Raw genomic sequence first — 13,727 nt, 5'->3', positions numbered from 1 at the left:
CATTTTTGACTTTTCAAGTGTCACTTAATGACTGATTAGCGGACTAGTTAACGGCAGGTACTGGATTGTCGCATTTTAAAGTTTGAAGACCAAATTGTCACTCAAGCCAAAATACAAGGTAATGATCGAATTTTCCCAAAGGAGGAAATGTATTGCAGAACAAAGAAAATTGCTTGAAAATCTTTGCAGGCTATTAACTATTGATATAGCCATCTAACTGAGATCTATAATAAACTCATAATGTATCTGTATTCATTTACAATAAACTCATAAAGTACATCATTCTGATTGAAGCTAAGGGCATACAAAACTGTCTAACAGCTCCCACTTGCACTTAGGTCCAATCAGGTATTAGCCGGAGTCTCATGCTTTCCACGTGTTTCTCAAACACTTTCTATGATAGTGGCTTTGTCAATGGGTCTGCTACATTTTCCGCTGATGCTACCTTCTAAATCAGGACGTCCCCTCTACCAACAATCTCCCGAAGTACGTGGTACTTCCTCTCGATGTGCTTCGACTTCAAGTGGGCTCGTGGCTCCATAGCCTGAGCAATGGCTCCGTTGTTGTCACACAACAATGGGATGGGTGATGTGCTGGATGGAACAACTCCCAACTCGTGAACGAACTTCTTCATCCACACAGCTTCTTTGGCAGCCTCACTTGCGGCAATGTATTCGGCCTCGGTCGTGGAGTCTGCAATGGACCCCTGTTTGCAGTTTTTCCAGCAAACAGTACACGATCCTATCGTGAAAACATATCCAGATGTAGACTTTCTATCATCTGGGTCTGACTGGAAATCGGCATTTGTATACCCTTGGATCTGTAGTGAGCTACCATCGAATACTAGACAAAACTCTTTTGTCCTTCGAAGGTACTTTAGTATGTTTTTCACAGCAGTCCAATGCTCCTGCCCTGGGTTGGCCTGAAATCTGCTTACTACACTCTCTACCTGAGCTATGTCAGGACGAGTGCACAGCATGGCATACATGATGCTCCCTATGGCTGAGGCATAAGGAACGTCTTTCATGCCATCAATCTCCTCAGAAGTATTGGGAGACATCTTCTTGGAGAGAGTGACTCCGTGCCTGAAAGGAACATTTCCTTTCTTGGAGTTTTCCATGCTGTATCTCTTGACTATTTTATCAATGTAAGCAGATTGGGATAATGCTATTATCCGCTTCGATCTATCTCTATAGAGTCGAAGACCCAGAATATAGGAGGCTTTTCCAAGATCTTTCATGGAGAATTGCTGTGAAAGCCATACTTTCACCATAGTTAACATTCCTACATCATTCCCAATGAGTAGAATGTCATCTACATACAGAACCAAGAAGGTAACCTTATCCCCACTGAACTTCCTGTAGACACAGGGTTCATCCGGATTCTGCTCGAAGTCAAACAATTTGACAGGAGAGTTAAAACGGATGTTCCAACTTCTAGAAGCTTGCTTAAGTCAATAAATGGATCTGTTAAGTTTACATACCATGTTTTCCTGACCTGCAGCAATGAAGCCTTGCGGCTGCTGCATATAGATATCTTCAGTAAGATCTCCATTCAGGAATGCAGTTTTGACATCCATCTGCCAAATCTCACAATCATGGTATGCTGCTACAGCTAACAGGATCCTAATGGATTTAAGCATGGCCACAGGCGAAAAGATTTCCTCATAATCGATGCCCTCTTTCTGAGTGTACCCTTTCGCCACCAGACGAGCCTTGAAGGTATCAACTTTACCATCGGGGCCCTTCTTCCTCTTGTAAATCCATTTGCAACCGATTGCCTTTACCCCGGAGGGCGGATCTACTAGAGTCCAGACTCCATTGGTCTCCATTGAGTCCATCTCTGCCCTCATGGCCTCCACCCACTTCTGGGAATCTATGTCCAACATAGCTTTCGCGTAAGTCACGGGATCCTCCTCACTAGTCAAGGTTTCCACCAGGTAACTATCCTGATCATAACCATAACGGACTGGTGGTCTAGATGCCCGAGTGGATCTTCTAAGTTGGTCACTACCTAGAACTTGTGGGACATCTCCCACTGCTCCTGAGTTCTCCTCATCAAGAACAACTTCCTGACGATGGGTGTCCAGGATATAGTCGGTTTCCAAGAATTGTGCATTTCGACTGCAGAACACTTTCTGCTCACTTGGGTCATAGAAAAGGTAACCTACAGAGCCTTTTGGGTAGCCTACAAATAGGCAACGACTGGTCTTAGATTCCAACTTGTCTGCACTCGTTCTTTTAACGTGTGCTGGACAACCCCAAATCTTCAAGTGTCTGACACTTGGTTTCTTTCCGGTCCAAAGCTCATATGGAGTATTCGGAACCGATTTGGTTGGAACCCGATTCAGCACGTAAATCGCAGTCTCTAATGCGTAACCCCAAAAGGATGTGGGTAACTCTGAGTGTATGAGAAGCGACCGGACCATATCTAATAAGGTCCTATTCCTCCTCTCTGAAACACCGTTAAGTTGTGGTGTAGCAGGAGGAGCTAATTGTGATACTATCCCATTGTCCTTTAAGTAGTCCCTGAATTCGTCAGAGAGATATTCGTCACCTCGATCTGATCGAAGGGCTTTAATTTCTCTCCCTAACTGTTTCTCGACCTCTTATCTAAACTCTTTGAACTTTTCAAAGGATTCAGACTTGTGTCTCATTAGGTACACGTAACCATATCGTGAAAAATCATCTGTGAAGGTGATGAAATACACCTGTTGATTTCGTGTCCTAACACTCAGGGGACCACATACATCAGTATGTATTAAGTCAAGTGTGCCTGTACATCTTTCAGGCTTACCGTTAAATGGCCGTTTCGTCATCTTGCCTTGTAAGCAAGGTTCACAGGTGGGAAGATCTTCTACAGCTAGAAAATCCAAAGGACCATCCTTTACCAACCTTGTGATTCGGTTAACACCGATGTGGCCAAGTCGGTAATGCCACAGACACGTGGGATTAACTGTATCACGGGCTCTCTTCTTGGGGATTTCAGCCGACGTAGTTTCGGTTATGTTAGTTTCTGGAGAATGATGTAGAACATAGAGACCGTTCTCCAGTTCCCCGTATGCGATGAATCTGTTGTTTCTTTTAATAGTAATCGTATTATTAAAGAAGACAGAATAACCATCTGCACACAGTTTTGAGACAGAAATCAAATTTCTTCTTAAATTTTGTACATAAAGACAATCTTTCAGTACAATTATTCCTTCTCTAAAATACAATTCCACAGTTCCTATGGCCGCGGCTGAAACAGTTGCAGTAGTCCCCAAGTAGAGTGTGACTTCTCCTTCACTCAGCCTTCTACTTACCTTGAACCCCTGCAGTGAGTTACACGCATGAGTTGAAGCCCCGGAGTCAATACACCAGGACGCAGAAGCTACCAACAAATTGGTTTCTATAACACAAGTTTCGAAGTTACCTTTCTTGGATTCCAGGTAGGCAGGACAATTCCTTTTCCAGTGGCCGGTCTTCTTGCAGAAGTGACAAGCATCCGATGCTTTGTCTTTCTTCTGCTTCTTGCTTTTAGTGGCTTTCTTCTGAGGCTTCTTTGCCTTCCTTTTTCTCTTGCCTGTCTTGTCAGCTTCAACAAGCATGGCTACAGGCTCATCCTTTTTAATCAGTTCTTCAGCTCTTTGCAACATATTGCTGAGCTCTTGTAAACTGACATTCAGCTTGTTCATGTTATAGTTCATGATGAACGGATTAAAGGAAGGAGGCAAAGAGTTAAGGATAGCATCTATCTGGGTTGCAAGGTCCAGCCCGGATCCAAGAGCCTCTAGTTCATTGATGTATCCCATCATCCGAAGACAATGGTCGTGAACTTGTTGACCCTTGGACATTTGTGTGGTCATGAACTGTTTCAAGACCTTTTGTCGAGTAGAATGATTCTGCTCTTCATACATTGTCCTGAGACTGTCCAATATGTCTTTGGCAAGTTCGATCTGATCGAACTGCTTCTGTATCGGATTGTCCAAGGAGGCAATGATGTAACACCGGGCAAGGGAGTTTTTCTCCTCCCATTCTTGATAGTCTCTCCTTCGGGCCTCAGAAGCCCTATCTCCCGGACGCTCCGGGGCCGGATTCTTTGCCACTTTGTCAAGTTTTTCAGAAGCAAGGACCAGCATAAGGTTTCTATACCAGTCAGCATAGTTTGGGCCCTTCAACTTGTTGTCATCAAGTAGTTTTGCAAAGGATTCGTTTGCCATTTTCTGATAAAAGAGCAAACATCAGTCCACGACCTAATTTGATTCATGTTCATTTCATAGATATGGATTTTAATCTACGATCCATTTCCATTTATTCGTCTCTGAGATTTCCCTCATTTCTCAGTGACGGAGACCACGGGTTGTCTCTAGAAATGTGGGAAATCACATAGGGTGCATGAAGCCAACTGTTTTAGCTGCATAACCCCACCACCTTTCTATGAAGGATCATATCCACTCATCATATGAGTTTTCCCTTTGGCCTCTGTCAGACAAGGTTCAGAGTCGTTTTCAGGTAAACCTTTCTGTCCAGTGAGTGCTTACCCATCATATTCGTGAACGCCAAGGTACAATGAGAAAGTTCCCATTTTCTGGTGAAGCCCCTCCCACATCGGTCTATGACGCCCCTATCATCTTATGAAACACTTGGACAAGCCCAACAGCAAATGGATAGCCCATTTTCTGGTGCGTTTCCTCATTACTGAAGGACCCATCCTCGTGCTAATGATGGAAGGCCTTTAGAGAGTTCATCATACGAATCTCTCTATCACATGCACTCATATTATCTGGAGGGAACAGATAATTACGCCCTAGTTCTATCTTTAGGTCAAACCAAAATGGCTCCCACTGACTTTCATAAAGCCAGATTTTGGTGGGCCTAAATCGGCTAGGGTTCCGCACGAGACCTCATGATGAGGTGTGGGGCCCACCACTGAGGGAGGTCATCCAATGACCAAAAGGGACACCATGGCAATGATGTGCATTCAGCCATGGTGTGCGAAAGAGCCACTATCGATTGAGCATGGGCCAAGTACTTATGGCCCATGTACGTAGCACATCACACATCCATACATCACATGCAGGGATAAATTGATCCAATCAATTAATTATCTGTAAAGCCCATTTTAAATCCATAATATTAACCATTAATATTATCTAGGTATATGGGCCGAATGGTTCAACCCATATAGCTTTTAAGGGTTAGGTGGGCTTTTAGCAGTTTTAACTGTTTAAAACTGGGCCTTTACAGGTTGGGCCGAATTAACAATTTAATTAAATATCAATCCTTAGGCCCATTAGTGGGAAACTGGGGCTGACTTTCAGCCTTGATTAAACCCTAGATTCGGTCCAAACAGTTTGAACAAATCTTGGTTCGAATGGGTCTAGGGTTTGATCTTTAATTAAATCTTTAATTCAAGAAAATAATCTGAAATTAATTACTGATAAAAGAAAAACAACAATCAGTAAATCAGGGCTGTTCGCACAATCCATCCTGCAAAACAGAGGTTATATCACAGAATGCAGTTTCACAAACTGCAAATTGCAGATGGCGATTCTCCCATCTGCGAAATCTTCTTCTCGGCGAAATCTCCCTTTCTGCGCCGCCATCTTCGATCCATAATTAAAATAAATAGAAATCCTATTTCTATTAATAATTACATCAGATCGAATACCTATACATTGAGTCTAGAAAATAAAAAAAATTATTTACAGACCAAATGTAATAAATAAATCAAGAAACTGCAAATCTTGCAGGTTCCCTGCGCAAACCAAGATTTCGATCTCCTCTTGTACGAACAGCCCATAAATCAAGAAAATCATAAAGAACAACTCTAAATAATAATCAGATTTATATAAAATTAATTTCAGATTATTCGCCCATTAATTTTGGGAACAAAATTTCCCAAAACCCATATCTGCGCAAATCGGGTAGAACGCCTTCTGCCCATTTGCGCAGGTTCAGATCTGAAACTAGATGGTTCAAGATTTGAACCATGGCTCTGATACCACTGAAGGGATGAGAGATCCATCCTATGGATGCCCAAAAGATTGCGGAACAAGGGGCGAATTTCAAAAATTTTTATCTCCCTTCAACTGGGAATCGTATTCCCCATTTAGAAAATCATATTTTCAAGGATCAATTCTGAACCATAAACTGAACCAGATCTGAACCAAAAGGAGTGGGAAGGATTATACCTGATACAGAGAAGTAATATCTCCCAACGAAGGTGTTCACGCCCAAGGAAGGATCCAAAGACTGCTCCCACTGAAGATGGCGCAGTGCAGGTGGAGCAGAATCAACAATGTTCTTCTCCAAGAACTCTGTCCTTCGCAAGAATCAGCAAGATGGTACGTGAGCACAGCTTCCTTTCAATCCTTTCTCAAAGGACTGATGTCAAGATCCAATCTTGACTTCTCCCACAAGTGGAGATCGAACTGGCAAACAGGGCGGCAAGAACCGGGAGGCGGCAAGAGAGTATTTGCAGGGAGCAGAATTCTCTCTTCTTGATTTCAGCACTAAAGAAAACCTGATGATCTGTGTATATTGTATATCTAAAGGCTGCCGCCCCCTTCTTCTTTTATAATCTTAAAGGGATCAGCTCCTAATCAGATTAGGAGTTGCTAATCCAAATCACATTTGGGTTAGAAGTCCCTTTAAGTGATAAGGGATAATCCTTATCTTATCTAGAGATCAGATCAGCCATATTCTAATCTGATTAGGAGGTTTCCAGATCTAAATCTTATTTAGATCTTGGACTCTCTAAGTGGATAGGGTCTAAGCCCAATCCTATTAGCTGATCCACTTCATATTTCGCCCCTTTATTAACTAAATGAACAGCCTAGTTCGAAATGGGCTTTAGGCCCATTAAGCTTATGTGCTCACTTAACCCTCTTAACTGTTGCCCAGTTGGGCTTCTTTGTATGGCGTGGGACCCAAGCATTGATCTACACATCAGCCACATGGGTTCGGCCCAGCCTTTGTTACAAGGCCTGGCCGAATACACTGTTAAAGACAGTGCACCCCCTGAAACCCATCAAATGGGCTCTACGGGCCCAACACTTACCCTAAGAGGTCCCTGGGCCAAGCCACCTTGTAACACCCAGGGACTATGGGCAGATGCAATATTAGCCCATAAAGTATTATCCTCAATGGTCTTACACTTAACCTCTCAGCCCATAATGATCATACACTGCCCCGACAAGAGAGGACCTCTCCCTCGGCTGCAAGGAACAGTGTTGCACTCTCCACTCATATGGATCCCGGGAATTAAAACCTTTTGCAAACCTTTTAGAAACCATAATATATATACATTTATATCTCATATAAAATATATTTTGCAAAACAAATCTCAACGGTTGAAATCGGCTGCCGGCAATCTTGGTTTCCATCAGTGAGAGTGCATCCCCGATCATTACCTTTGTCCGACAAAGGGGCTGATCCTGTCACTATGATCACCCACTCAGATGAATTCTCGGACTGTCCCAATATACCCAGGTTTTGACCCCCGCTAAGGATCTCACTGATTGGTACATCAAAGATAGCCCAATCCGACACCTAGTGCAGTATCATAATCGAGTCTAGGGGTCGGGTGTAACTTTCCAGTTTTGCCCATCAATCTCCAAGGTCCAGGGCAATACTAGAAATCTGGTCCAGTTCAAAGATTCAATTAATCCTACACTGTATGTGCCTAGGGTTTCACCCTGGCAGCTGAGACAGGCCACCCCAACCGACTTGGTGGCACCACAGTGTCAGCCTTGTCAGGATAGGTCTCCCCAGACCGACCCATTGGCTGTGAACATTCTAAACTAACACGAGTCTCATTAAGTGTCCAGTTTAAGGGTATTACACAGAAATATACCAAGGGAACATGAATCAAATATGTATCTTTATTCATTTACAATAAACTCATAAAGTACATCATTCTGATTGAAGCTAAGGGCATACAAAACTGTCTAACACCCTTATCCTACAACCTCTCATACTCCCTAAATAGTTTGAAATTATTAAAATTATTATTTTTAAAAAGAATAATCAAATTTAAAATAAGGTGAACTTAATATTATTTTGCTTAATTAATTGATTAAAATTAATTAAGTTAGTTCTACTTAACTAACACTTAATTTTAGTTAATTAGTTGAGTAAACATTATAGACTTCCACGTTTGTATTTTTAAAAATATCAAAGTAAAAAGTACATAAAATACTTTTACTTGGTATTTTTGCTTTGAAAACCGTGGGAGTGAAAAATTTTGAAAAATATGCTTTCCAAAACAAAGTATCATTTTTTGTTTGGCAAAAGCACATTTGTTTGTTCTTTAGGTGGCTGTTTCCGATGGTTTCGTGGTTTGAGATTAGCAACGGTGGTTCAACTCTAATAGTGGCAAGCAAAGGTAGGGTTGAGTGTTTTGTTGAAGGGTGGTCACACGTGATTTGCCATTTGCACAAAACAAAAGCACTATTTCAACAAATGTACACAATATGAAAAGGCGACTTTGTGCTTCAAGTGTTTCTCACATGGTTTTCAAAACCAAACCAGACCGGACAGTTGAATCGGAAAAACTAGGAACCAATCAGGTGACAGGTTCTGTTTTACCCCAGAGCCATTATTTTTCCAAAAATCGTTGATATGGTCAGCAAACCGTTGACCTAGCAGTCGAACCGTTCAAACCGTCTAACAATTTTGGTCGTTTTTTATTTATTTTTATTTTTCTTGTCAGAATGGGTTGTTTGTTCGGTTCGAACGATTAGACTGTTTGACTTGAGAACCAGACCCCTGACCAGTTCATTGTCCGATTCAGTTTTAAAAACCTTGGTTTTTCATAGTTTCGAAAAGTATGAAAGCAAAAGTATAAAGCATACAAAATCAACACTATATTGTGTTTTTTTTTTTGTAAAAGCACAAAAGTACTTATTAGTTCATTAAAAAAAAAGCCTTGTAAGAATACAAATAAATTTGTACAGTGCAAACCTTGCATATTGTATTAGTAAATGTTATATTTTGCATTGTACATATTTGTATTTGCACTCTTCCAAAATGGAGTTTTCTCTCTTTCTGTGTGTTGTAGATTCAAGAGCCTTCTTGTATCTAAACAAGGTGATGATTTTTTCTAGGTTTTCAAGTTTGCCAGCAGGTTGTACTACGCCTTTCTGCTTCACCAAAAAGGCGGGTGGGGAGTCTTAACCTTTTCATGCTAACATATATAGCAGCATGGTTTAACATCGAATGGAGAATTATCTCCTTTTAAATTTTAAAAAGGAAGCAAAAGTGAGCTCTTCAACAAGTCTCAAGGATTCTTGGAACAGGGATGAGTCTAGAGTGGGTATTTGTGATATTGGGTGTTGAAAAGTAAAAAAAAGGTGGGCCAGTCGGTGGTTCACCGAATTTACAATCGGTGGCCCACCGAGCTGAGCCCACCATATTGAACGGTGGCACACCATTTTTGTTGTTTACTTAACGTTGAAGAAAATTATTAAAAACCCTATTATACCCCTTAGCTCAAGTATAAATAGGGGTCCCCTATGTATTTGAAAATATATTCCATTTCATTTCAGTGTATAGTGTATGCAGTGTGTTGAGAGGAGTATTGTGTTTGGGTGTACTGAGTGTCGGGTACGGGTGTGATTTCGGTGAGGTCATCTTTGTATTTTCTCCTGTTTATAATTTACATTATTTTCGCTGTGCAATTCCAACAATTGGTATCAGAGCCACATGGTTCTGTTCCGGGATTCTGCCGAAATCTGTATTTGTTGTTCCGATATTGCACGTGTTGAATATGGCGAGTTCGAGCTCTACCCGGTTTGACATACCGAAATTCAACGGATCCAACTATGCAATTTGGAAGCTGAAGATGCATGCTGTGTTGGTGAAAGAAGATTGTGCAATTGCCATAGAAGGAAAAGAGAAGAAGCCTGCTAATATGAAAGACGAAGACTTTGAGAAGAAAAATCAGATAGCCATGGCTGATATTCTTCTTGCTTTAGAAGATTCGGTTTTATTCAACGTGTCTGAGGAAACCACTACCAAAGGTTTATGGGACAAGTTGTAGAATCTCTACGAGGGGAAATCGATGTCCAACAAAATCTTTCTCCGACGACAATTCTACAATCTGAGGATGAAGGACGGAGCCTCTTTGCAAGTACATTTGAAAGAATTCAACACTCTAGTAAGAAAATTAGCAGCTGTAGAGGTGCGTATTGATGACGAAGAAAATGTTGCTCTTTTGCTTTGTTCTATGCCAGACTCTTGGGATAGTTTGATAATGAATTTGAGCAATACTAAAGATCTGTCATTAGAATCTACTATTTCTATGTTGCTTACGGAAGAATCTTGTAGAAAAGTTGGTGAGAATTCTTCAAGTGATGCAATGATGGTACGAGGTAGATCGAATGAGAGAACAGCTCTATCAAAAATTAAACGAGATCCAAGTCAAGAGGCAACAAGAAAGGAATCAAGTGTTGGAATTGTAGTAAGAAGGGACACCTTCGAAAAGATTGTTGGAAACCCAAAGTAGAGCAAAATCGGCCCAACTCTGACAAAGATCTGGCTTCAAATAATTCCTAAGGAAACATTGCAGAAGGAAGTGATTCATTAGAAGATGGCAAGGTATTGTTTATTGATTCTTGTGAAAATTTAAAGCATAACTAGATATTAGATTCTGGTGCTTCTTTCCATATGACGTCATGCAGAGATTGGTTCTACACATACCAATCGTGCAATGGTGGGACTATTTACATGGGCGATAATAGCACATGCAAAATAGTGGGAATTGGTGATGTTAGAATTACTATGTTTGACGGCATCACTAGTACAATCTCTGGTGTATGGTATGTTCCTGAACTGCGAAAGAGTTTCCTGTCACTGGGAAAGTTTGATGAAGACGGTTACAAGTTTTCTAGAGAAAATGGCCAATTGAAGATCAGTAAAGGAGATATGGTAATTGCAAAAGGCAAATTACAAGAGAAGTTATACCACTTGATCGGGGATATCATGGTCGGCGATCCCATCATTGCAAATGTTGTGACCGATTCTGTCATGATTTGGCACAGACGTTTGGGTCATATGAGCAAGCAAGGACTTAAGGTACTTCTTGATCAAAAACTACTTCCTAGTTTAAAATCTACTGATTTGAATTTCTATGAAAATTGTTTATTTGGGAAACACCATAGAGCTAGTTTTCATAAGTCTAAAGCTAGGAGTAGAGAGGTATTAGATCTAATACACTCTAATACGTGGGAAGCTACTATGGAATCTCTTGGAGGTTCATTATACTTTGTCTCTTTTATTGATGATTTCTCCAAGAAAGTATGGGTATATTTACTCCAACGGAAGAGTGATACTTTTTCCTATTTCAAGAAGTTCAAAGCTCTAGTTGAAAATCAAAAGGGGAAAAGAGTTAAGTGTCTAAGAACCGACAATGGGAAATAATATACCTCAAAAGAATTTGAAGGATTTTGCAATGAGCATGGCATTCTGAGACAGTATACGGTTTCACGAACTCCACAACAAAACGGAGTTGCTGAACGGATGAATCGTACTTATGGATCGAGCTAGAAGCATGTTGAGTGCAGTTGGGCTGGAGCAGTACTTTTGGGCAGAAGCAGTCAATACGACATGTTACCTAGTAAATCGCCCTCCCACTACAGCACTTGATTGCAAAATTCCAGAAGAGGTATGGTCAGGAAACCCTGTTGATTATTCTTTCCTACGTACATTTGGTTGTGATGTTTATGTTTGGATTCCTAAGGAGCAAAGAACCAAGCTAGAGGCAAGGTCCAAAAAGTGTATTTTTCTTGGCTATGCAGAAGGTACAAAGGGATACAGATTATGGGATCCTACTGTCCACAAGATAGTTGTTAGCCGAGATATTGTCTTCAATGAAGATTCGATGCAGAAAGAATCAAGCTCTAAGACAATAGAGAAAGTTGAAGTGGAATCTTTTCAAAAGATTCAAAAGCAACAAATTGATACAACTATTGATGTACCTGAAGAGCACATTGAAAATTTTGAAGGAGAGACTCACGATGATCAAGGTCGATCAAGGAGAGCTACAAGACCTCCTGTCTGGCTTCAGGATTATGTAACAGCTTATGCTTGCATTACAGAAGAGCATGAGCCTTGTTCATACCAGGAAGCATGCAAATGTCCAAATGCTCGTCATTGGCAAATGGCAATGGAGGAAGAAATGGAAGCTCTGAAGAAAAATAAAACTTGGGACTTAGTCAAACTACCTAGAATTGAAAGTCCATTGGTTGTAGATGGGTGTACAAACTCAAAAAGGATACTAGCGGAAATATCGAAAGATACAAATCTCGACTAGTTGTAAAAGGATATGCTTAGAGATCAGGTATCGATTTCAATGAAATATTTTCTCCTGTTGTTCGATTAAGTACTATTTGTATTCTATTGAGTATGGTTGCAATACTTGACTTTGAGCTAGAGCAGTTAGATGTTAAAACTGCATTCTTGCATGGTAATCTTGAAGAAGAGATTTATATGACTCAACCTGAAGGCTTTGTCGAGAACGACAAAAAGGATCTGGTTTGTCAGCTGACCAAATCACTTTACGGTCTAAAACAGGTGCCAAGGTGTTGGTATAAGCGATTTGATTCCTTCATTGTGAGCTTAGGGTTTGGCAAATGCGAAGCAGATCATTGTGCCTACACATACTTTGGTAATGATCACTTCATCATTTTGTTGTTATATGTTGATGACATGCTAGTTGCAGGTACTGATAAAGGAAGTATCTCAACACTGAAAGCTCGTTTAGCTAGGGAGTTTGACATGAAGGATCTGGGGGCGGTTAATCAGATTCTTGGGGTGACGGTATATAGGGACAGAAAGAACAAAAAAGTCTGGATAACTCAAAAGAGTTATGTTCAAAGGGTCTTGCGGCGCTTCAACATGCAAGATTCTAAACCAGTCAATATCCCATTTTCTGTTGGTTGCAAGTTGTCTTCGGAACAATCACCTAGCACTAAAGCTGAGAAGACAGAGATGTCCCACATACCATATTCATCAGCAGTAGGGAGCCTTATGTTTGCCATGGTGTGCACTAGACCAGATATTGCACAAGCAGTGGGAGCAGTCAATAAGTTTATGGCAAATCCAGGAAGAGATCATTGAACTGCAGTGAAGAGAGTCCTTCGGTATTTGAAGGGTACTTCTGAAATCTCTATTTGTTATAGTGGCCAAAGCTTAAAACTAGTTGGTTATGTGGATGCAGACTATGCAGGAGATCGCGATAATAGAAAATCAATTACTGGTTATGTGTTTTCTTTAGCTAATGGTGTAGTAAGCTGGGCATCAAAATTACAATCTGTAGTAGCCTTATCTACAACAGAAGCAGAATATATGCCAGCTACACAAGCATGCACAGAAAGTATTTGGCTAAAGAGGTTGTTTAAAGAATTCCACATCAAGAAAGAAGTGGTGACTATTCATTGTAACAGTCAAAGCGCATTACACTTAGCAAGAAATCCTGTCTTTCATGCACGGACTAAACACATTGATGTACAGTACCACTTTGTTCGTGAGGTAGTTGAAGATGGGTAGATCTCGTTACAGAAGATCCACACTAACAACAACGTTGCTGATATATTGACAAAGCCGGTGATGAGGGAGAAATTCATCACCGGCTTTGTCAATATATCGGAGAAATTCATCTGGTGTAGAACTTCTCTGGGACTTGAAGCCACATAGCAAGAGATGATCAGCAGCTATTCTCGAGCAAGTTTTTTTTCACTTTGA

The sequence above is a fragment of the Nelumbo nucifera genome, chromosome 1 (assembly GCF_055504915.1).
Source record: "Nelumbo nucifera cultivar China Antique chromosome 1, China Antique-T2T, whole genome shotgun sequence".
NCBI classification, from domain to species: Eukaryota; Viridiplantae; Streptophyta; class Magnoliopsida; order Proteales; family Nelumbonaceae; genus Nelumbo; species Nelumbo nucifera.
The sequence above is the reverse complement of the archived record's forward strand: the minus strand, read 5'-3'. Positions refer to the sequence as shown.